The 22,688-nt window shown below is 43.9% G+C and overlaps 1 protein-coding gene across 1 annotated transcript in view; it reads right to left on the bottom strand.

The window, feature by feature from the left end:
* The window catches only part of SCD1 (stomatal cytokinesis defective / SCD1 protein (SCD1)), a 143,360-nt gene that overhangs the window by 30,423 nt on the left and 90,249 nt on the right, over window positions 1-22,688 (bottom strand). The gene's annotated exons all lie outside the window — the stretch shown is intronic.

The raw sequence follows: 22,688 nt of genomic DNA, 5'->3' as shown, positions 1-22,688 counted from the left end.
CAAATGACAAAAATTAATATCACTTAGCCAACTATTTCATGCAAAATTATTCAAAACACTGAGCCCGTATCTGGGTCAGTCAATGTTTGACCGAGACCTCACTATGAAATTTCCTAACCAATCCGGTTGTTAATGTAGCATGTACGAACAGCAACGGCAGTTTTGGGTCAGATTTAGTGTTAGTCACTTGTTGGATCCATCGTGCACACATGGCATGATACAAACCATACTCACACAAAGGCAAGCATAGAGAGCAGACATTAGACTCCCCTCCATCCATAGAGCCAATATGGGCTCACCCCTGGGCCTGTGAGCTTGCAGCTAACAGGCAGCCTCTACCGCAAGGGCTCGTGCCACCATGTCCCATACCACGAAGCAGACACCAAGCGGGTGTGTGGGTAGAGCTGCCAAGGGCCCAAAGTCCAAGTGTGGTGATCACACAAGATATGAGACCTCAATCCTATTTAAACGACTTCTTAACCTCCCTTCATCTAAGGGTGCGTTCACATGCAGGGTCAGTTCACACTGGCCGAACATATTGCAAGCACCCATCCTGATGTCTAGGGGCGTAACACTTCCTCCTTCAGACTCACCTCCCAGCCATAGGGCCAATACGGGCTAACCCCCAAGCCTGGGAGCCTACAGCTAATGGGCTAGCCTCTACCGCAAGGGCTGGTGTCCCATACCACCAAGCCCACACCAAGCAGGTGTGTGGGTAGAGCTACCAAGGGCCTAGAATCCAAGTGTGGTGATCACACAAGATGTCTCACAAATAAGAGCTCGGTCCTATTTACAGGACTTCTTAACCGCCTTTCTTCACCTCCCTTCAACTAAGGGTGTGTTCACACGCAGGGTCGGTTCACACTAGCAGACATATTGCAGGCGCCCATCTTGATGTCTCGGGACATAACACTTCCCCCATTATTTTTAATTGATGTCCTTAGCAACATACTTGGTTATGAAATCGGGGAGACGACTCTTCACCGAGCATATTCGTTCCCAAGTAGCGCTTGACTCGGGTCAATGCTTCCACTTGATCAAATACGTGGGCTAAGAAACCTTTTCAAGTAGAATTATAACGACTGGTATCCTCCAAACTCAGGACTTCCTCCACGGGAATCGCATGTTCATCTTGGCCCAATTGCTCCTTTAAGCGGCTGAAGTGGAACACACGATGGACAATAATGTCAGACAGTAGATCCAGTTTGTAGCAGAAACCACTAATCTTCTTGATAATTTGGAACATTCAACAATATTGCAAAGATAATTTTGAGCATTGACCAATACGGATCGTTTCAAAATCCTTCTGTACCTTAATGTCATCACGTGTATTTTTCTTGTTGACTTTTTTAAACATGTACTACATATTATTTTTTTTAATGTTGTTTTTACTTGTTTTCCTCGCAACCCATGAAAAGGCGCAAGTGAACATTGCATGGCCAGTGTGAAACGGCTGCAGCTGAACGGGTTTCTCACATCGGGAGTCTCGATCGATCAGTCTGGGACTCGTCGAGCTAGTTAGCACTGAATTCTGATGAGTATGGAAGCCTGTGTGCATCAGATGGAATTTGGGCCACTCGACAAGTCACTTACAACTTAATAAGTTGGTGGGTACTAGGAATTAAACCAAAAGGAGCAAACTGGATACATGGTAGTAGGAAAGCAACCTACAGGTCAACACACACACTCCAGGCTCTCATTCCAAGAGGGGCGCCCAAAACTGAGAGTGGAGGCTGATTTTTATCCTTAAGTGACCAGAATGTGTATGTGAGTACTGGGTGCAGGTTCACAGCTTTAATGGAAAGCTTGCCTTCTCCTTTGTCTCATGTAGCGCAATGATTTGCTCTTGTGCATCTCTCTCTCCCCTTTGCACATATGGTAATGCCCCACTCGTTGGGGTATTCAGTTGATTATGTACAGTTCTGGGGGTTTTATGCGTGTTTGCTGAGGCAAGATCCTTTTGAACAAGAACCGGATTAGCTAATTTCTAATCCCCTACTGGTACGCACAATACCATCGCGAAAGATGTGAATTTGGAAAGTTTTCTTGCGTGAGAACTTGTCCAAATTATAGGGGAGCTATCCCATTGCGTGCGGGAGCCGTTGCGACACGCGTAGACATGTTCGCTCCGCTAAAAACGATCCAAAACAGAGAATTACACCCTGCTGTATTTTTCTACAGGTTTAGGGTTTCGCACCTAAACTGCAAGAAAACACCAGGGGAGCCCCAAGAAAGCCTTGAGATGCGTGTACAAGGTTTTGGGCACCCGACAGTGGCAAAACAGGAAATTACAGAACACTGAAATTCGGTTATAGCTCACTAGAAAGCTTCTAAATTGCGAGAGAATCCGTCCTAGACAAGTACTTTTTACCTACAAGGGATTTGCTGCCGAAATTGGGTCAAAAACCTGCAATTTCAGCCCTCGCCAAGTTTGGACAGCTTTGCGAGACTTTGATCTACGTGTCCGAATCGTTTGTTCTTAATTGAATAAAGCAATACCGAAGGGGGCGCCAATCTTTGGGGCCTACAAGGTGTCGGTCTTCGTGTGCGCAGAGACAATCTAGTCGCTTGACGCATCTATGTTCTTTTTTCTTCTCTCTCCTCTGTGTAAAGTTAACAGGTAATTGGATTATTATCGCCCTCAACTGTGTAGAGGTCGATTATACTCAGGTAAACCCACATCCCATCCTGGAGATTACGAGGTTGTCAATGCTGGTTAGCATAAAAGGTGGCTCGATCTTGTGCCACCTTTTTGCTTTCCTTAGCAATCACGAGCATTTCCTGCATGTCGTGCAAGAAATTGGCCACAGATTGCATCTTAACCCCCTTGATTCCACTAGCGTTGGGTAGTTTTCTCTTATAAACGTATACAAGCATGAACGGGCTATAGCCTATAGCCGAATGCTTAGTACTGTTATAAGCATATTCAATTTGTGGAAGATATCGTTCCAATCAGATTGACGGCAGGAGACATACACGTAGCATATCCTCCATGGTTTGATTAGTCCGTTTGATGAGTTGATTAGTTTCTTGATGATATGAGGACGACGTAGCCAAGCGCGTCTCCAGTTTTTGTGAAAACTGTCACAAAAACTGTTTGCTAGATATTGCTAGTGAACTTAGGACTATGGTCACTAACAATCTCCTCAGGCAAACCATACAACTTATATAGGTGCTCCACAAAGAGCTAAGCCAATTCATGGCTCTTACGATGGTGCGAGTAGAAATGAAACGTGCCATTTATGTGAGTCGGTCAACAACGACCCAAATGGCATCATGACCACGATTAGTCCGGAGCAATCAAACTACAAAATCCATAGAGATGCTAGTCCATTTCTTATCAGGAATTTGTAGAGGATGTAGTAGTCCAGCACACCAGTGACGTTCACCTTTATTGAGCTGACACTGCGCACATTCTCGCACATACTTCTCAACAAAAGGTTTCATATGCGGCCAATAGAAGTACCAGCTTACTAAGGCCAAAGTACGGTGTATGCGAGGGTGTCCCGCCCTTGGAGCATCGTGATAATCATAAACAGAATCTTCTTATGGATATCCTCATCGACGTGCACACACCTTTTGCCTTGCTTAAAAAACTTGCTTAAAAAGTAATCCACCATGAATGGAATACTTTACCGCTACCTTTCTCTCCGTAGCCAACCGACGAGCGTCCGGATCGTCGTTGCTTTCTAGGCTACGTACTCCCTTCTCTTAAACTCGTCGCCAAATCTCACCCAAGTATCTATCTGGCAACGCTCGTTGAGAGAAAGATAGAAATCAATTAGTGAACGAAATAACATTCACCTTGGAGATCCTACGAAGGGCATCGGCCACCGTAATGGTAGCTCCCTTATGGTAGCGTATCTCAAAGTCGAACTCTTGCATGAGCTTGGCCCACCTCGCCTTGCAACCATGAGGGTTAGGCTAATCACACAGATTTCAATGAATGGTGCTCAGTCCATACTACGAAGCGGACAGTGGGCACCATAGAGATAATGACACAAAATTTTCAATGCATGGATAACTGCCAATATAGTTCCTTCTCCTGTGTGGAGTAATGGGTTTGCGTATATGTGATTGCAACTTTCAAATGCTACAGGTCGGCCGTCCTGATAGAGAACAACACCCATCACATTATCACTGGCATCCGTTTCCACCACAAAGGGTTTGCTTGGATCCACTATCTACAACATCCGTGCAAGGGTTTGCGTATATGTGAGCTTGCAACTTTCAAATGCTACAGGTAGGCCGTCTTGATAGAGAACAACACCCATCACATAATCACTGGCATCCGTTTCCACCACAAAGGGTTTGTTTGGATCCACTATCTACAACATCCGTGCAAATGTAACAAGTTGCTTCAATGTTTGAAAACATTGATCGAGCTCATCGGTCCACGTCATAGATGGACTAACATTACACCTTTTGCTTCTAAGCACCTTATAGCAAACACGTAAAGGATTCAACAATCTTGGCATAGTCTTTGATGAATTTCCTGAAAAATCCGTTCAAACCTACAAAAGATTTCACTTGCCACATGGTTCTTAAAACAGGCCGCTGTAGAACCGCTCGTACCTTTTCGCGACCAATGTGGATGCCATCAACTGAGAGGACATGGTCGAGATACAACAACTCTGTGCGGAAAAATTTGCACTTGGATTGTTTTGCAGACAACTTCTATCATTGTAAAATATGTAAGGCAAGGCGAAGAGGTTGAGATGCTCCTCGAGTATCCGCCAACTATAGATAAGTATGTTATCAAGGAACACAACCCACTTTCCAAGATACACACGAAAGAGGTCATTCATCATCTGCTAGAAAGTTGTCGAAGGTTGGTCAATCCCAAAAGGTAAGACCAAAATTTGGTAATGTCCATACCATGTACGAAACGTGGTTTTCAGGACATCGCACGGGTGTATCCATATTTGATGGTAGCTAGCGGGCCGAAGAATCGATCTTGGTGAAGTATCTCGCACCCGAGAGTCAATCCATAAGGTCATCTATCCTAGGCAACAGATACTCGTTCTTGACGGTGACTTTATTGAGACCATTGTAATCTACGTAGAAACGCATCCCACCGTCCTTTTTAGCAACAAGAAGAGGAACGCCCCACAGAGACTTACTGGGCTCAATAAAACCTTTCACAAGATATGCTTATAGCTACCTAGCAATCTCGTCTTTTTCTCTCAGGCATAACCTATAAGGTTGGGAAGAGACGAGATGGCTACCGGGTAAAATCTCTATCTTGTGATCAAGGTCAGGCCCACAAGACGGTGTAAGCCCATCTGGTACATCCATCAGCAAACTATCTTAAAACAAATTGTAAATATCCTTCAACAAAACCATCAAGATCAGACAAAGGAACATCATGCCCAAACGAAAGCACATCAACACTTGAACTTACTGAATGACAATGAAAAGAAAAATCAACGTTGGAATCCTTGACAAAACAAACTGAGACTTCTGTGGGGGAGCAGGAGAGAGAGCCCACTTGCTGTCCTATGCAATGAGAGTGAAGGAGAAGAGAAGACAGGCGCTGAAGAAGCTCACGCACAGAAAACGTGAGAGAGAGAGAGAGAGAGAGAGAGAGAGAGAGAGAGAGAGCTCGTTGAATTTTTGGGAAAAAGCCACGCTATTTCATTTGGGCTTCACCTTTGAGTATATGAGTAAGTGACTAGGGGGCCATTCACACTTGGGCCCCCTCACTTATAAGTCTTTTTAACTTATAAGTTATAAGTACAAGGCACTTAGGCCTTTATTCCCTAACAACCTCCCACCTAAAGGCAATGTACCTTGGGAGATCAAAGAATCAGCTAACTATGATACAACAGCTGATCATGCACTTACTCATCCAACACCCATCATCTGACGGCAATATGCAAACCGCTCTGCTGGAAGACTCTTGGTCAAAAGATCTGCAAGGTTGTCATCCGTGTGCACCTTGACAAGTGTAATGCTCTTGTCATCAAGCACACTTCTGATAAAATGATACTTCACCTCTATGTGCTTTGTCTTGGCATGAAAAACAGGATTCCTTGCAAGCATAATAGCACTCTGACTATCACAGTGTAGCACAGGAACCGGTGACTTAATGCCAAGCTCTTCTACCAAACGCATGAGCCACAAAGCTTCTTTGCATGCCTCAGTGGCAGCCACATACTCAGCCTCAGTGGTAGACAAAGCAACACATTTTTGCAGTCTAGAAATCCAAGAAACTGCACCTCCTGTGAATGTAAACACATATCCAGAGGTAGACTTCCTGCAATCTGGATGTCCAGCAAAATCTGCATCTGTAAAGCCATGCACAGATGTCTCACTCTTCCCAAAACAAATGCACAAGTCTTTAGTGCCTTTCAAGTATCTCAAGATACACTTCACTGCTTCCCAATGCTTTTTGCCAGGATTGCTCATGTACCTGCTTACTACTCCCACCGCAAATGCAATGTCCGGACGTGTAGCAACCATAGCATACATCAAACTGCCAACGGCTGATGCATAAGGAATCTTGGCCATTTCAGCCCGCATATCATCTGTGTTTGGACAGTCATGTGCAGTCAGTTTTACATATGGAGGCAGCGGAGTATCAAGTGCCTTTCCCCCATCCATATTAAAACGATGTAGCACCTTATTAACATAATCTCGTTGAGATAGATACAGACGCCTGTTAGGTCTATCTCGAGAGATACACATGCCCAAAATATGATTAGCATCACCAAGATCCTTCATGTCAAAGCGATTCTTTAAGCTTTGTTGTAATGCGTCCAACTCCGTGACATTGTTACCCGCAATAAGCATGTCATCAACATACAAAATCAGCAATAGAAGAGATCCATCACTTGCCGTTTTTATATACAAACAGTGATCAGAATTACTTCTTTTGTATCCTTGAGACCTCATGAATGTATCAAACTTGTGATACCAAGCACGGGGAGACTGTTTCAAACCATACAAGCTCTTCAAGAGTCTACATACTTTCTTCTCCTGCCCCTTTGACACAAAACCTTCTGGCTACATCATATAGATCATCTCAAGCAAATCGCCATGCAAAAACGCTGTTTTGACATCCATTTGCTTTAACTCCATATCTTCAGAAGCAACCAGGCCTAAAACAAGACGTAATGTGGCAAGCTTTACAACAGGAGAAAAAATCTCATCAAAATCCACACCATGCTTTTGCTTGTACCCTTTAGTAACCAAACATGCCTTGTACTTAGAAGAAGCATCAGATGTGACCTTGGTCTTGTAAACCCATTTACATGGCAGAGCCTTATGCCCTTTAGGCAAATCAACCAAGTCCCATGTATGGTTTTTCTCCAAAGACTGCATTTCCGAAACCATTGCTTTGAACCATTTCTTACTGTCTTCCCGTTGCATAGCCTCTTTATAGCAAGACGGCTCACCACAATCAGTAAGCATGACATAGTCCAAAGACGGTTCATATATATCGGGGGGCCTTGTCACCCGAGTAGACCTACACACCCAATGATCCATAACAGGTGGATTTTCAGCTTGTAAACCATCAAAAACAGCAGGCTGTTCAGCCGGTTGCATCGCAACAACGGGCGGTCTAGGAGCATCAACCTGTTCCTCTACCTGTGGTGCATCAATGGCAACTTGTTGGGGCTGATTTTCAGCAGCTAATGGCTGATTTTCAGCACCATTTTCAGCATGTAAAGGCTGCTGAACATTGGGCCTTCTTGGCTGTCCATATGTAACATCTTCACGAAAAACAACCCGGCGCACTTCCTCGACCTTTGTGGGCTGTTTGTGCATGCAATTCTCATTAAAGATGACATCATTGCTGCGTATGATTTTCCGTAATGCGGGATCCCATAATCTATACCCCATTTCACCATCCTCACCATATCCTAGGAAAATGCATTTATGAGACTTTGATTCTAGTTTGGTGCGCAGTTCACTCCAGATGTGAACATAGGCCTCACAACCAAACACTCTTAAATGTGCATATGAGGGTGGCTTGCCAGACCACACCTCCTCAGGCACCTTTCCACCCAAAGCCTTGCTAGGTGAGCGATTAATAAAGTGAATAGCTGTTTGCACAGCTTCTGCCCAAAAACCATGAGGTAATGCAGCATGTGACAGCATACTCCGAACTTTCTCTTGGATAGTCCGGTTCAATCTCTCTGCAACTCCATTCTGAGAGGGATTAAAAGGAGCCGTGAGCTCTCTTTTAATACCTTTAGTAACAAAAGTCAAGAAATGCTTTTGATACATACTCCCCCCCATTGTCTGAGCGCAAAGACCTAAGCTTCTTGTCAGTTTGATTCTCAACAAACGCAAGAAACTTCTTGAAAGTATCCAAAACATCGCTTTTAGCACGTATTGGATACACCCACACCTTACGTGTAGCATCATCGATAAACGAGACAAAATATTTCTTTCCCCCTAAGGATAACTGTGGCATTTCACATACATCGGAATGCACTAAGTCTAACCTGTCAGACTTCAAAGAAAGTGACCTTTTGTGCGGTGTTTGACTGTGCTTTCCGTAAATACAGTGCTCACAATGAGAAAAATCAGCATACCTCAAACACGGCAAATAACCACAACGAGACAGAGTTTCCATTCCTCTTTTACTCATGTGTCCCAACCGGCCATGCCACAAAGAAACACTTGGCTGCTCGGTTACGGCGACAACATGGTCACGCACACTAGATACATGCAAAGGATACAAAGTGTCCGATTTACAACCCTTGGCTACAATCCGGGCCCCTTTACAAATTTTCCACTTACTATCACCAAAAGTGATGTGATAGCCTGCATCATCTAGCTGCCCTGTACTAATCAAACTCTTCTTGAGTTGTGGCACATGACGCACTTTGTGCAAAACAAAAGTCATACCATCAGCAAAAGAAAACTGGACACTGCCAATACCTGCAATGTCACATGCATAGTTACCTCCCAAATAAACAGTGCCCTGCACCTAACCTGAGTACTGTGTAAACCAATCCCTATGAGGTGTTACATGAAAGGAGGCACCTGAATCAAGAATCCAAGTATGCATGTCCACATCAGAACCCATAGCAAGGGTATGTGCATCCACAGAAGAGGCATCGAGTACGTCAGTGCTGCTGTCACTGTCACAACTTCTAGCAACATTGATTTCCTCAATCAACACAGTGCTCTTCTTCGCATTTCCCTTGTCCTTTGCATCAGTTTCAGCACCCTTGTTCTTCTCTTTCTTCCACTCATAGCATTCCCGTTTATAATGCCCTTTCTTTCCACAATGATGACACACAACATCTTTCCTACGAGATTTGCTGCGTGCCTTGTCCTTACTGTCAGATTTCTCCCTCTGTTGAGACCTGTCTCTCAAGTGCAATGCATTAGAAGACCCGCCTGTGGTGTTCTTTCTCTTCGTCTCTTCCATCAAGAGAGAACTCTCTACATCTGCATACTTAAGTGACGCACTTGAGTTACTAAGAGCTGTCCGGAATACTTCCCAACTCTCGGGCAATGTGCATAGCAGAAAAGTAGCTTTGAACTCCTCATCAATCGTGAATTTCAGCTCTGTCAGTTGGCTGAAAATAGAATTGAATTCATTGAGGTGCATTGACATGTGCGTGCCCTCCTTCATGTGGAGATCCATAAGCTTCTTAAGCCAATACACTTTACTGGCAGCACTCTGCTGTGCATACAACTCGTCTAAACGCTTCCACATGTCCCATGCTGTCTGCTCATTCTCTACATTGAAGAGTAAATTGTCAGACACCGAAAGCATGATCGTAGAGCGAGCCAACTCGTCCACTTCTTCCCATTCTTCAACCTCCATATCAACCGGTTTCACACCCTGTAACTTAATAGGTTTCGCCTGTTTCTTCTGCAACATCACATTAAAACATTGCTTCTTCCATATAGCAAAGTTATGGGCACCTTCAAGCTTGCGAATGTGCAACAAATTGCCACTTTCACTGCTAGAAGCCATTCTGAGTGATTGCAAACACTGAAACCTTGTTTTGCCGACCTAAACACGCCCAAATGTGCGCAATCGGGCAAAAAACAGCTTGCTGTTACAGAAAAACAGCGAGCAAATTTCACGCGAAATCACCCCAAAACGGCGTACATTCACTGCCAAACCCTTACCAAAGGTTTCCACAAGGTGTATGCATCATTTGCTTGCTGAAATTCCCTGTTTTAGGGCAAAAATCAGACCTGTAAACACCTGTTTTGCTGAATTTTCAGAACCTCGTTGGTGGAAACACCTGTAAGATTGACCTGTGAGCCTTGCCCTAATGAAATTGCATGAAATTGACCCCGAAATTGGTCAATTTCAGCAGAAATAGGCTGCTGTTCGCCAATTTTCGAAACCCTAATTTTGGGGAAACTGTCACCGGAGGTCGATTCTACACGGTGAGAGGATCCCTTCGCGACAGAGTTGATCGAAAACGGTTGAATATCCTTCCCGCAGCGAGCAAAAACAGAATTCTGATCTGTGTTGCGAAGATGGCTCTTTTGGAAACCCTAAAGCTCTGATACCATGTGTGGGGGAGCAGGAGAGAGAGCCCACTTGCTGTCCTATGCAATGAGAGTGAAGGAGAAGAGAAGAGAGGCGCTGAAGAAGCTCACACAGAGAAAACGTGAGAGAGAGAGAGAGAGCTCGTTGAATTTTTGGGAAAAAGCCACGCTATTTCATTTGGGCTTCACCTTTGAGTATATGAGTAAGTGACTAGGGAGCCATTCACACTTGGGCCCCCTCACTTATAAGTCTTTTTAACTTATAAGTTATAAGTACAAGGCACTTAGGCCTTTATTCCCTAACAACTTCAACAACAAGATCATGAAACCATGTATCAAACTCTTTGATTGAAACAAGGTTTACATCAGAATCGGTGGTCCCACTATTGGGCACTGACGGCATCCCCACTAACATGGTCGGTGCCCAATAGTGGGTACAAAACTAGGAACTAACATACGCTCCCAAACACAACACACAACACACAACACACATCACACGCACACACACGAGCATACATCAACACAAAGTTCAGCATATTGAGTTTTTGTCATGACTTCGGAGATCAAGGGTAGACTCGGCCATAATGAAGCCTAGCACTAATAGAAGCATTAAATCAGAGAAATTAGCACAAAAATGAGGTGATTGATAGGGTATACGCACCACTAGAGACAGAAAGAATTAGCACATTATCAGCTAGTCATAGCTCAAACAAAAAATTCACAATGTGAAGTCTGCATGTCCACTATACAACTAAAAAATATACCTAGACCAATCCACGATAAGCCCAGCCCCAGATTTACCCGTTAAAAAGAAAGTGCAAGGTGTAGACCCATGGTAGTCACCCACAAGTCAATATAACCATCAGCTCCATCATGCATAGTATTGACTAGATACCACGACATCCCCACCAACGTCGTCACTGCCCAACAAAGGGTATAAAACTAGGTACTAACATATGCTCAAAAAAGATAGTATGTGATGCATAATCTTCTAAACGAGAAGCTATTTTGCTATGAAACCACGTCATGCCTAGAATGACGTCTACATGTTGTAAACTCGTAATGTGAAAGTCCAAGACAACGTGATAGTGTGAAATGCGAAGGTCGATCTATGGCACGACCTGTCACGTGACACATCTATCCCTATGTTACGTGGACAAGCTACTTCACGACATGGGTTCAGTTCAGTTCAATCAGTCTAGCCTAGGAAGTGATCTCGCACTTTTGTGAGTCTGTTCGCAGACCGTGCATGTCCAGGCATTTAGATTAGATTCATATCCTCTGGTTGCACACGGCATGACCATCAGATTTCCATCAGAACCCATCAGGAGCATTTTTACAATGCATAGATCTATTTTCCCTATTTTAGCCAATCTTCACTTATTATTTTTAGGTGACTTTTGTTGGGAACTAGGTAGGGCAACTTTAACAAGCTAGTACATAAAGAAACCTAGCGCTAGCACTTTCTGGCAGAAGAGGCAGCAAGAACACTCTGTTCAACAGGCAACTTCTCAGCAAGATCCCATCCAGCAAACCTAGCGTTTTTCCCCTACAGCAGCCTGGCGTTCTTGCAGAGCAGATCAGCCCCAGCAGCAGCAAGACAGCACATCAGCCCTAGCGTTAGCAGATTTCCATCGCAACACAGTTTTCAGCCCTAGCGATTTTGCATCAGCATAGCGTTTTGCAGATTCACCGTGACGGAACATCAAGAAGGATCAACGTACTCAGTTTTCAGCAGTCAGACATCGCAGAAGAAGTCCCAAACCTCTCAGATCTTACCTTCCTGTAGCAGATCCTCGCCGCACGATCAGATCCAGCGTAGTTTGGAGATTCAGCCCAGAAAACGCAGATTTCAGCATCTGCGTTTTCAACGCGTCGTCGTCGCATCGACATCGTCATCGACATAGAATCAGAATTCAGTGAAGACAAGGTTTGCAGATTTCAACCCTTAGCAATTTCAGATTTCAGCCCGTCTCTTCGTCGTCCTCATCGTCGTCGACATCGTCGGCAAGTCCAAGCATTGTAGAGATTTGCGCAATCAATAGTAGACCACTCTCGCCATAAAGAGTGGAGCCTTCAGAAAAGGGTTTGACAACATTCTGGTGTCGTATTCTTCTTTCTCTATCTCTCACTCTCATGCACCTTCATTCACAGTGTTCACCACTTTGTTTGTGTCCATTCACTCTCTCACTAAAGAAACGGAAGGCTCTTCCTTCCGTAATTAAAAGGAACCCTTGAGCGTAGTTCGGAGTACTCATCTTGAGCAAAGTTGAACATTCACTTCCGCTACACCTTACATTGCTATCAGAGCTTTGGTAGTGTTCTCCATCATTCAAGGAAAGAACCACAAGTACCACATAAATTTTTTTTGCTTGTTGCCGTCGCACATAACCCAAGTCCTCTTGGGCGTGTCGATTCCTAATCGTATTTTTGAAGAGTCACACTAAACCCTAGAAAGAAGGGCTTGTCCAACCTCCCCTTGTTTATCTTTTCACTCATTGAGAGCGGATCGTGCACTTAGCGGCCGGCCAATCGACATGAGGTGGGAAAAAGCAACCTTGGTATGAGCGCAAGGCCGCCAAAAGGTGCGCACGCGGGGAAGAGAAGAGCTTGGGTGAAGAGAAGATCCTTCTCTCACACAGATTTAGATTGCAAGCTAAAGAAGAACCTCAAGACTCCAGAACCTCAAGAACCTCAAGACTCCCGAACCTCAAGAATCTCAAGACCCCCAAGAACCCAAGACCCACAAGAACCCAAGTTCCTCGTGACTTGAGAACCCAAGACTTCAGTGTATGGTCATCACCCGAAGCGGAATGGATACTTTGCATGAAGGTGATGAGCATGAAGAAGGTGACGAAGAAATTTCCCCACCAGGAGGTTTTTTTGACCCTTCCCCTTCCCCATCTACGCCACGGTTTGCACCAAATCCTATGGAGGCTTTGGTCAAGATGAGGATGGACAAGAAGTTAGAAAGTGAAGAAAGACTCGCAGCCATAGAGCGCAAATATGAAGAAAGAATGGCAGCCATAAAGCGTGAGCGCGAGCAAGTATGCTTAGCGGCTGAAGAAAGAATAGCAAAATTGGACTCTTTTCTAGTGTGCAGGCACAGATTGAAGAGAATTAGAAGGAGACTCTCAGTCTTTTCTTCTCCAAAGCAAGACACACATGATTTGGATGATAACGATGAGCATGATGATTTGCATGATCAAGATGTGATTATTCACGAGCACGATGATTTTCAGGATAATGATCGAGATGTGATTATTCACGAGGATGATGGTTTACTTGATACTTTGTCTAGTGAAGCTAACCTCATTGAAGATTCGATCAATCACGAAGAACCGATCTTGGCTTTCGAGTCGACGTCCACAGAACCCCCACAAGAAGATTCGATCGATCACGAAGAACCGATCTCGGCTCTTGAGTCGAGGTCCAAAGAACCCCCAAAGGAAGCATTATGTGAGAGAATGATTAGTCAGCACAGATGTATGCGGATTTCTCATGAAAAGATGAAATATTTGCATTCAAGAAATTCACAATCCATGTCTCTTCCTTGGCATGACACAATATCCGAAAGAGCACAAGAAGGATTGAACATCAAGCATCGGTATTTCCATTGTGATTTAACACAATTGATTGATTAAGATCACAAAGTCAAGTTTCGAATCCATTGTTTGCGTGTGTTTGATGAACGGTTTGGCACTCCGTCACTTTGTTCATCTACACTGCATGCACAGTTTGTTCGAAGGAATAGTTTTTTTCCAGTCACTTTACATGGAATGGATATGTTCATGTTTTTGTGTTCGAAGTGGTTTCAGGAATTTTCAGCTTCCGAGATTTTGAAGAAGGTAGACGCATGACTATAAACGAAGTTGAAGCATTGAAGGAGCCTCATAAATCTTTGAGTCGCTTTCGGCGCACGCCAAAGAAGCAAGCATTGCAGACCTTTATGAAGTTCAAGTATCACACGACCTACACATCAGAGTGGGCCGACGAAGAGTCCTTTCCAGGATTCCTCCAGACGCTGTTGGCGATCTCCCTCGACGGCATACAATTCGGAACCAATATCTCACTTTGAAAAGGAGGGGATGTCACGTGACACATCTAACCCTATGTGTACGTGGACAAGCTACTTCACGACATGGGTTCAGTTCAATTCAGTCAGTCTAGCCTAGGGAGTCAGCTGGCACTTTTGTCAGTCTGTTCGCAGACCGTGCATATCCAGGCACTTAAATTAGATGCATATCCTCTAGTTGCACACAGCATGACCATCAGATTTCCATCAAAACCCATCAAAAGCATTTTTACACTGCATAGACCTAGTTTCCCTATTTTAGCCAATTTTCACTTATTATTTTTAAGTGACTTTTGTTGGGAACTAGGTAGGGCAATTTTACCAAGCAAGTACATAAAGAAACCTAGCGCTAGCACTTTCTGGCAGAAGAGCAACAGGAACACTCTGTTCAATAGGCAGCTTCTCAACAAGATCCCCATCAACAAACCTAGCGTTTTTTGCTACAGCAGAAGCCTAGCTTTTTTCCCCTACAACAACCTGGCGTTTTGCACAGCAGATCAGCCTCGGCAGCAGCAAGACAGCAGATCAGCTCTAGCGTTAGCAGATTTCCACCGCAAGACAGTTTTCAGCCCTAGCGTTTTTGCATCAGCATAGCGTTTTGCAGATTCACTGCGACGGAACACCAAGAAGCATCAGCGTTTTCAGTTTTAAGCAGTTAGACATCACAGAAGAAGTCCCAAACGTCGCAAATCTTACCTTCCTACAGTAGATCCTCGCCGCACGGTCAGATCCAACGTAGTTTGCAGATTCAGCCCGGCAAACGCAGATTTCAGCAACTGCGTTTTCAGCGCATCGTCGTCGCATCGACATAGAATCAGAATTCAGCAAAGACAAGGTTTGCAGATTTCAGCCCTTAGCAATTTCAGATTTCAGCCCGTCTCTTCGTCGACATCGTCAACAAGTCCAAGCATTGTAGAGATTTGTGCAATCAATAGTAAACCGCTCTCGCAATAGAGAGTGGGGCCTTCGGAGGAGGGTTTGACAACATTCTGGTGTAGTATTCTTCTCTCTCTATCTCTCAGTCTCATGCACCTTCATTCACAGTGTTCACCACTTTGTTTGTGTCCATTCACTCTCTCACTAAAGGAAAGGAAGGCTCTCCCTTCCGTAAGTAAAAGGAACCCTTGAGCACAGTTCGGAGCACTCATCTTGAGCAAAGTTCAACATTCACTTCCGTTGCACCTTACGTGACCTCAGTTCGATCTAAAGTTCAACTTTCTACATATAGAACGAAGTAGGGTTGGTCTATAGAAACGTGCTCGAGCTTAAGATCCTGTACTACACGAGAGTAAATAAAATTATAAGTAGAGCCATTGTCAAGTAAAACTGTTACGGTTTGGCCATTGATCTGTCCTTGCACACGGATAAGATCATGCGGGCCAAACACGGTCTTATCAACCTGACATCCCGGGCATCTACGTGCATTATCATGAAAAAGCCTTTTCCATCCTACTTGAATTTCTTCCGCTGAGGTGCAAGTTGACTAATTTGAAGCTGTTGATGTAGCAAAGCGTTTAAACTTTGATGTGGAAGTGCCACGATTAGAGGTCTCACCATCCCCAAGCCACTCCCAGACAGGCCCAAACTATTATCGTAGTTCTTTGGAAATTTGTAGATGTCCTTCAATATGCAACGAGATTGCGCACTACCTCATTTTGGCATGCTGGAGGCAATTCAAACTGATAAAAATCTATAGCGTTACTTCGATGTTGTCCACTTGCACGAAGCGTTCGCGAAAGACCGATTGAAACCTGCCCAGGTCATTGGCTGAGGGCGTAACCTTGCCCACCAGGCATAGGCCTTGCCCTGCCGATACAAACCACGATTTGTATCTCACCGATACGCTTGGCGTTAGTAAAATGATACAAATCAAGGTAGGCCATCCATTTCGCCAACCAAGAATCAATGATAGTCTCTTTGTACTCCTTCCATTCCCCTTTGAAGGGGTCATGATGGAACTGAAGAGCCCGTGGCCGCACGCGAATAGTTGATCGGCATGGCGCGAATCCCCAATAGTTGCTTCTACATGTCCTCTAGTTGGAGTTGGAGCACAACTACGAGAGAGGCATCGAAAGCGGTGGGAGATGGAGAAGGAAAGCGTGCGGGACAATGCCCATACCTGTGTGTGGAGTCGAGAGGAGAAACTTGTGTTTCCTCCATGGGTTGATGCGTGCTAGCAACGTCAATCTCGTGTGGAGATGCATCGTAAGGCACGTAGAGAGTGATACATGAGAGTATACAGTAGAGACTCGCTTGGGGAAAATGCCCAAAGCACTTAGGTAAATAAAAAAAATGATAATAGATATAAAAGAAAACAAAAGATAGAGTGGGAGAGAGAAGAAGAAGAGAATTTTTACGTCGTGGGAAACTATCCCAAGAGACCTCAAAGATCTATCTGACGAGAGAGAGAGAGAGAGAGAGAGAGAGAGAGAGAGAGAGAGAGAGAGAGAGTTGCATACGGATGAGAGTTTGCAGTGAACAAAGTGATCAAACTCTCACTCGTCTGCAACTATTTATAGACAGAATGCTTAACCGCCTCAGAAGGAAGCTTGCTAGGAAACTTCTTGTGGGGAAGCTTAACCGCCCTTGATGCTTAACCGACCTTGGTGCCTAGCCGCCTCAAGGGGAAATTTCCCGGGAAACTCCTTGCGATGAAGCTTAACCGTCCTTGGTGCTTAGCCGCCTCAAGGGGAAACTTCCCAAGAAACTTCTTGATTATGGCACAAAAAGCATTCGAGAAAATATATATCTCTTGCCCCCTATTCTCCATAAATCGCCTGCAAAATAAACATACTCCAAAATGTGAAATTACTCTTACCATGATGTGGACGCGGAAAGTACTACCATGTCCGAAAGTGACAGCTCACGAGGACACCCTCACACGAACAATAGACAAGAGATAAGCTAAAACACCCAACAACCATGTGACTATCGTTAGCATCAACCTCCACACACGAGAATCCATCTGCAAATCACAAAAAGAAAAAAAGACTTACCATAGATTTTCACCATTGGCTTGCATGTGCCCCCCTTGCTCCCTTCTCTTGCTAGGAACATCCCATACCACCCTATGTAGGAGGGTAGAGAGCCTATCAAGCTAGACCATCCCGGCCCCATGAGCTCTAATGGTTTTTTTCACGTTGCCATGATGTATGTGCGAGCAAGAAGAAGCTATGATACCAATGTTCTCCATGAGCATTTTCCAGTACCCCTTGGCATTCTTGTCCCACGTTTGCAACGCTTCTTTCTTATAAGCTCCCCCAAGTGTAAGCTAAATTCCTAGCTACTTATCCATGGCTAAACTTGGCGCCTTTGTCCTTGTGTGTTGCAATAACACTTGGCATACTTGGCCATCTAGCCTACTTATACACTTGCACTTGGTCTATCTCTAGGACCTATGCTTTGTCCAAAGACTTGTCCAAAGACCCTAGCTATTGCTAGATCGCATAAATTCATTGACCTTTCACTCCTTGTCTCTTTGTAAATACGCAAGGTTTTACGATCTGTATAACACCATCCATTCAAGCTCTTTGACTTACCCAACAAACAAGCTAGTGTCCAAGTCAACACGAAAGGAGCCTATCAAGGAGAAGAAATAGGGCAAGAAGTAGAAGAAGAAATCCACAAGGCCCAAATTGGCACACGAGTAGGGTGCTGCATACTTCAAAGAGAGTAAGTGTTATTGCTGTGGTGAACAAGGGCATGTCTTTGCAAAGTATACAACGAAAGAACTTAAGGAAACAGCTGATAGTTCATCAGAGAGTTCCAAAGACTTAAAATGATGTGTCGGTGGAGAGGGAGCTAGAGCAGCAACCATCACATCCTAGGGCACAAGAAAAAGAACAAAAGGGTAAGCTAGGTCCACCAATAATTTGGTCAAGGGCAAGAATTTTCCACCTCTCGATGCAAAGGGGATGGAGGAGTACTTCACAAATTCTCTTCATTTTTAGAGTTGTACCTTGAGGCTTTTGGATTTTAGGCAGTGTCTATTCCTTGAGTGCACGTCAAATCAGCACGTTGAATATGGTGCAAAGCGTGTTGTACGAGAGGGGAGCCACTCCACTCCTTTGTTAGAGATTACCTAGATTGAATAAAGTCACTAGTGTCACCATGATGTTTTAGGGGTATTGATAGGTTGAGAATACTCTGTGAAATGGCTCATGAAAAGATGTACATTGAATTGAAAATTTCCTAGATAATTGAACTTATTTACATGTGCTCTTTCATGTGTGTATTGATAGAGTATGTGTTGAAAAAATGAATGTTTGCAGCATTTTGTCTAGTGATTGATCTGATGAATTTAGTGCATCTAGACATCTGTTAAAGATAGGTGAGATCTGGATGTGATGGCTAAATGAGTCAAGGATGTGATTCTACTTCATCGAGATTTCTATCTGGATGAGATGACTGGGTATTGATGTTAGTGCATCAAGAGTTCCAGAAAGATGAGATGGCTGGACAGTAATCAAGGTGTATTAAGATTTCTGGTTCAGATGAGATGACTAGATTGACTATTTGTACCTAAGAGTTCAGTGTGCACTTAGTGATTGAATTGAAGAATGCATGTATGAGTACTGTCTTGTGGAGATGATTGGTGGCATGTTTGCTTGAAATGTGAGAAACGATCTAAATCCTTATAGTGACAAGATTTAGTGGATCAAAAGATCCGTGAAAAGATCAACGTAGTTTGGATGTAATTACTAAACATGTTATAATGATTGTCATCAGTCTTTGAAACCCATGAATCAAAGAAATTTTTGAAATATTACAAATGTTGTCCCTCCGATTAAAAGATTACATAATTGGACATGTGTTCTTGTGTTTACGAAACTATGATTGATTAGACATACCTCTATCCCTGAGCGGGGAAGTATGAATGGCCATTGATATGCTTGAAAAGCATGAAGGACTATATCCTCTTACCTTATTGGAGAAGAGATATAGATGGATACAAGTGTATGGAACCGATGGAATCTGCCTTTGGCACGCTGCATGATGACCTGCATTGAGTGTTGTTTTGGAAATGCTTGAGCATTAGGTATTCATGCATAAAAGCATCCACTGAATGCACCAATATTGTTTGCAAATCAAGTGGCTAGTATTTTGCAGAAAGATAAGTATTTGTTATGTTAAACGCTATTTTGACTCTTGAGCACTAACTTCTCATTTTTCAAGGCTTTCATAGTGTGGCTTATTTCTCACCTTTCTTGACAAGTGGCAAGACACTTGAAACATGTGTAGGGACACTTGCCAAAGGTAATTTGATTTTTTGAACAAGTGGCAAGACACTTGAAAGTTGAGACGTGTATGGATACTTGTCGGGAGCAATTAACGTTTTTTGACACAAGTAAGGATACTTCTCAAGGACAATTAACGTTTTTTGATAGAAGGCAAGATACTTCTGTCAAGACACTTGAGACATGTAAGGACACTTGTCAAAGATAATTTACTTTTTTAGACAAATGGCAAGACACTTGTGTAAATGCTACCACATACCTCCTTATTCAAGAGGCAAGTTCATCTATGAAAGTAGCCCCTTTTCCCTCTTTTGAGGATCACCTCATTGCTGAAATTACTCTCTAATTCAGCCCAATAGGCCTCTACATGCTATCACTCTCCGTCTCAAGCTCTACAATCTACCTCTCCCTCTCATTCAAGCTTATGTAAGGAAGGAAGACATTGGAGGAGATGCTGCCCAAGTGATCGCATGAAGGAGAACCATGAGGAAGCCATTGCTAAATTTCTCTTCATCGAAGAGCATCACTCTCGCACATTCGACGTGCAAGAGAAGGGAAGCGGTTGCAGTCCCATTGGTAGGCCTTTTGGGGAGGCACACAGACGGGTGAGTTTCTCCAACTCTTGTATGCGCTTGTTAGGACAACACATGCAAACAAGTTGAAACCAACAAGTGGAAACCAACAAGATTGTTTTCTTACTTGTTTGACAGTGATTCCATGCTGAATTTTCAGCCTACACGCTTGTAATTTTGGAGAAATAACACATTCCTCTCAAGGGGCCCATTACGAGTCAACGTTGTGTCTATCTCAATCTCCTTTCTCTCTCTCTCTCTCTCTCTCTCTCTCTCTCTCTCTCTCTCTCTCTCTCAAGTCTTCTCTCTCAGTCTGTCAAGTTATCCATATCTCCAGGCATCTGTTATGCTATATCTCTACCAGCGTAAACGCATTTCAGCAGGCCTGAAACACGAAACGGGTGAAACGGCCGAAACGTTTCACCTACAAATGAAACGCCTGGAGTGGAACGCCTGAATTAAAAATTTTCCTTTAGAGAATTTTGCCATTAAATAGTTATTTATTTATTATGTATATGCTACTTCAAGGTTAACACAGCATGTGTCCCTAATCACTGCACTGTGAACACCTATTTTGTCGATACATAACTCTATTTATACACAAAATTGGCGTTTCAGTCAGACGTTACAGTGAGGCCTTAGCCTAGAGTGAAACATTTCGGGGTGAAACGCCACGTTTTGCGGTGAAACGTTTCGGGTATGAAACGTTTCGCGGTTACGATGATCTCTACATATATATGTCCCTCTCGCACAAGCTCTAACTGAAGATTGGTATTTCTGCTTTGTGCAAAGTGTTAATTGGCAATAATAAGCATGTGGTGTATCAAAGGAGAATTTCATTGATATCGAAGTGGAGTTACCTTCCTTACCATCCGGGTAATTGAAGGCGCTCTTGGATTTGAAGAATTTTGCTACCATAAACATGTCAAGCCATAGAGAGAGAGATCGAGCTCAACGACACATTATGATCGTTCACAAGATTCCTCTTTCTCAAAAAGAGAATCCTCCTTCAAGAGTAGCAGTCGTGAGAAATCAACCAATTGGCTGTCACAAACTGTTGATGTGTCAAGCCATTAGAAGACCCGGCGGGTTAGGGTTTCCCAAACCCAATCCTAGCTGACTTGCAGATCCCCACCGAGGGGCCTAAACCCTAAGAGAAGAAGTAGCATAAGAAGTTTTATCAACTTACAAACTTGCCAAGCGGCCCAACTTTAAAAGAATTCCCAACTTATAGGACCCCGTCCAATGGGGCCTAAAATAATAAAATAAAACACCACACACACACACACACACACACAAGCTTTCTTGGGTAAAGGAGGATGACATGGCTGCTGTATGGGCGCTTCGCAAATCACGCAGACATGCTGAGGTGGCATTTTACGGACTGCCGTGAATTGCATTGGCTGCTGACAAGGCATTTTGTACGGAATTCCTGGATTTGGGCTGGCTGCTTTTGAAGATTAGACGCTTTTGGAGCAGATGTTTTTGAGTTGTACGCTTTTCATGTACTGCTTTTAGAGAGCCAAGGGCCTTTAAATATGTGGCAACGGCTCATTCTCTCGCATGCTCACGTATGGAGGTGCAGAGCAAAGAGTAAAGACATTCTACCAAGTTGAAGCAACATAAAGAAATACCGAAAGGGACACCAGGGTTTGAGGTCAGTGCTCTCTTGGGGTGGAATTCCTCCACTCCGTATCTCGTGTGTCGTGCATCTCTTTCAATTCAGTTATTATTGAAGTGCTGAAAAGTTGTTCAGTCTATTCTTTTATGTTTGCACATGGTGCCCTCTCGTAACATTTGTATCAGAGCTCCAGTCGTGAGCTTTTCTCAAAGCATACCTATCCTACCAAGAACAAACAGAGCATCTACAGAATACCTCCAATTGCTTCTCGACAAGCTTCGCGACATACTTTCACGACACCCTCAACAGAATCTCCCCATGTTGCAAAGTTTTCTACAGTTCCTAACTACATGTTACCCCCTCTAATGCCACAAGTGTTTCCCTCCTTCGGCGCCAAAAAATGCAAGAGCCTTTAATCAACAACCTTCTCAGCCGTCTCTTCCAATTGGGGGAGTCTTTAGGAACATGGTCCAACCGTCGGATCTTGATCCAGTGCAACCGCCTTTGCCACCGTTGCTGCCACCAACACCCCCACCTGTGTACAATGGTTGGAGCTCGTATGGATATCCCTACTATCCACATCCGAGGTTTGCGCCGAACCATCCAAAGGATTTGAAGGATGGTGACACAACACTCAAATTTTTCACCTTTTTTGGAGTGAAAGATCGGAAGAAAGCCTTGCAAGTTCCTCCAACAATTCAACAACA

The sequence above is a fragment of the Adiantum capillus-veneris genome, chromosome 1 (assembly GCF_014529385.1).
Source record: "Adiantum capillus-veneris isolate H3 chromosome 1, ASM1452938v2, whole genome shotgun sequence".
Classification (NCBI taxonomy): Eukaryota; Viridiplantae; Streptophyta; class Polypodiopsida; order Polypodiales; family Pteridaceae; genus Adiantum; species Adiantum capillus-veneris.
Note: the sequence above shows the minus strand (reverse complement) of the source record. Positions and strands in the feature narration are given on the sequence as shown.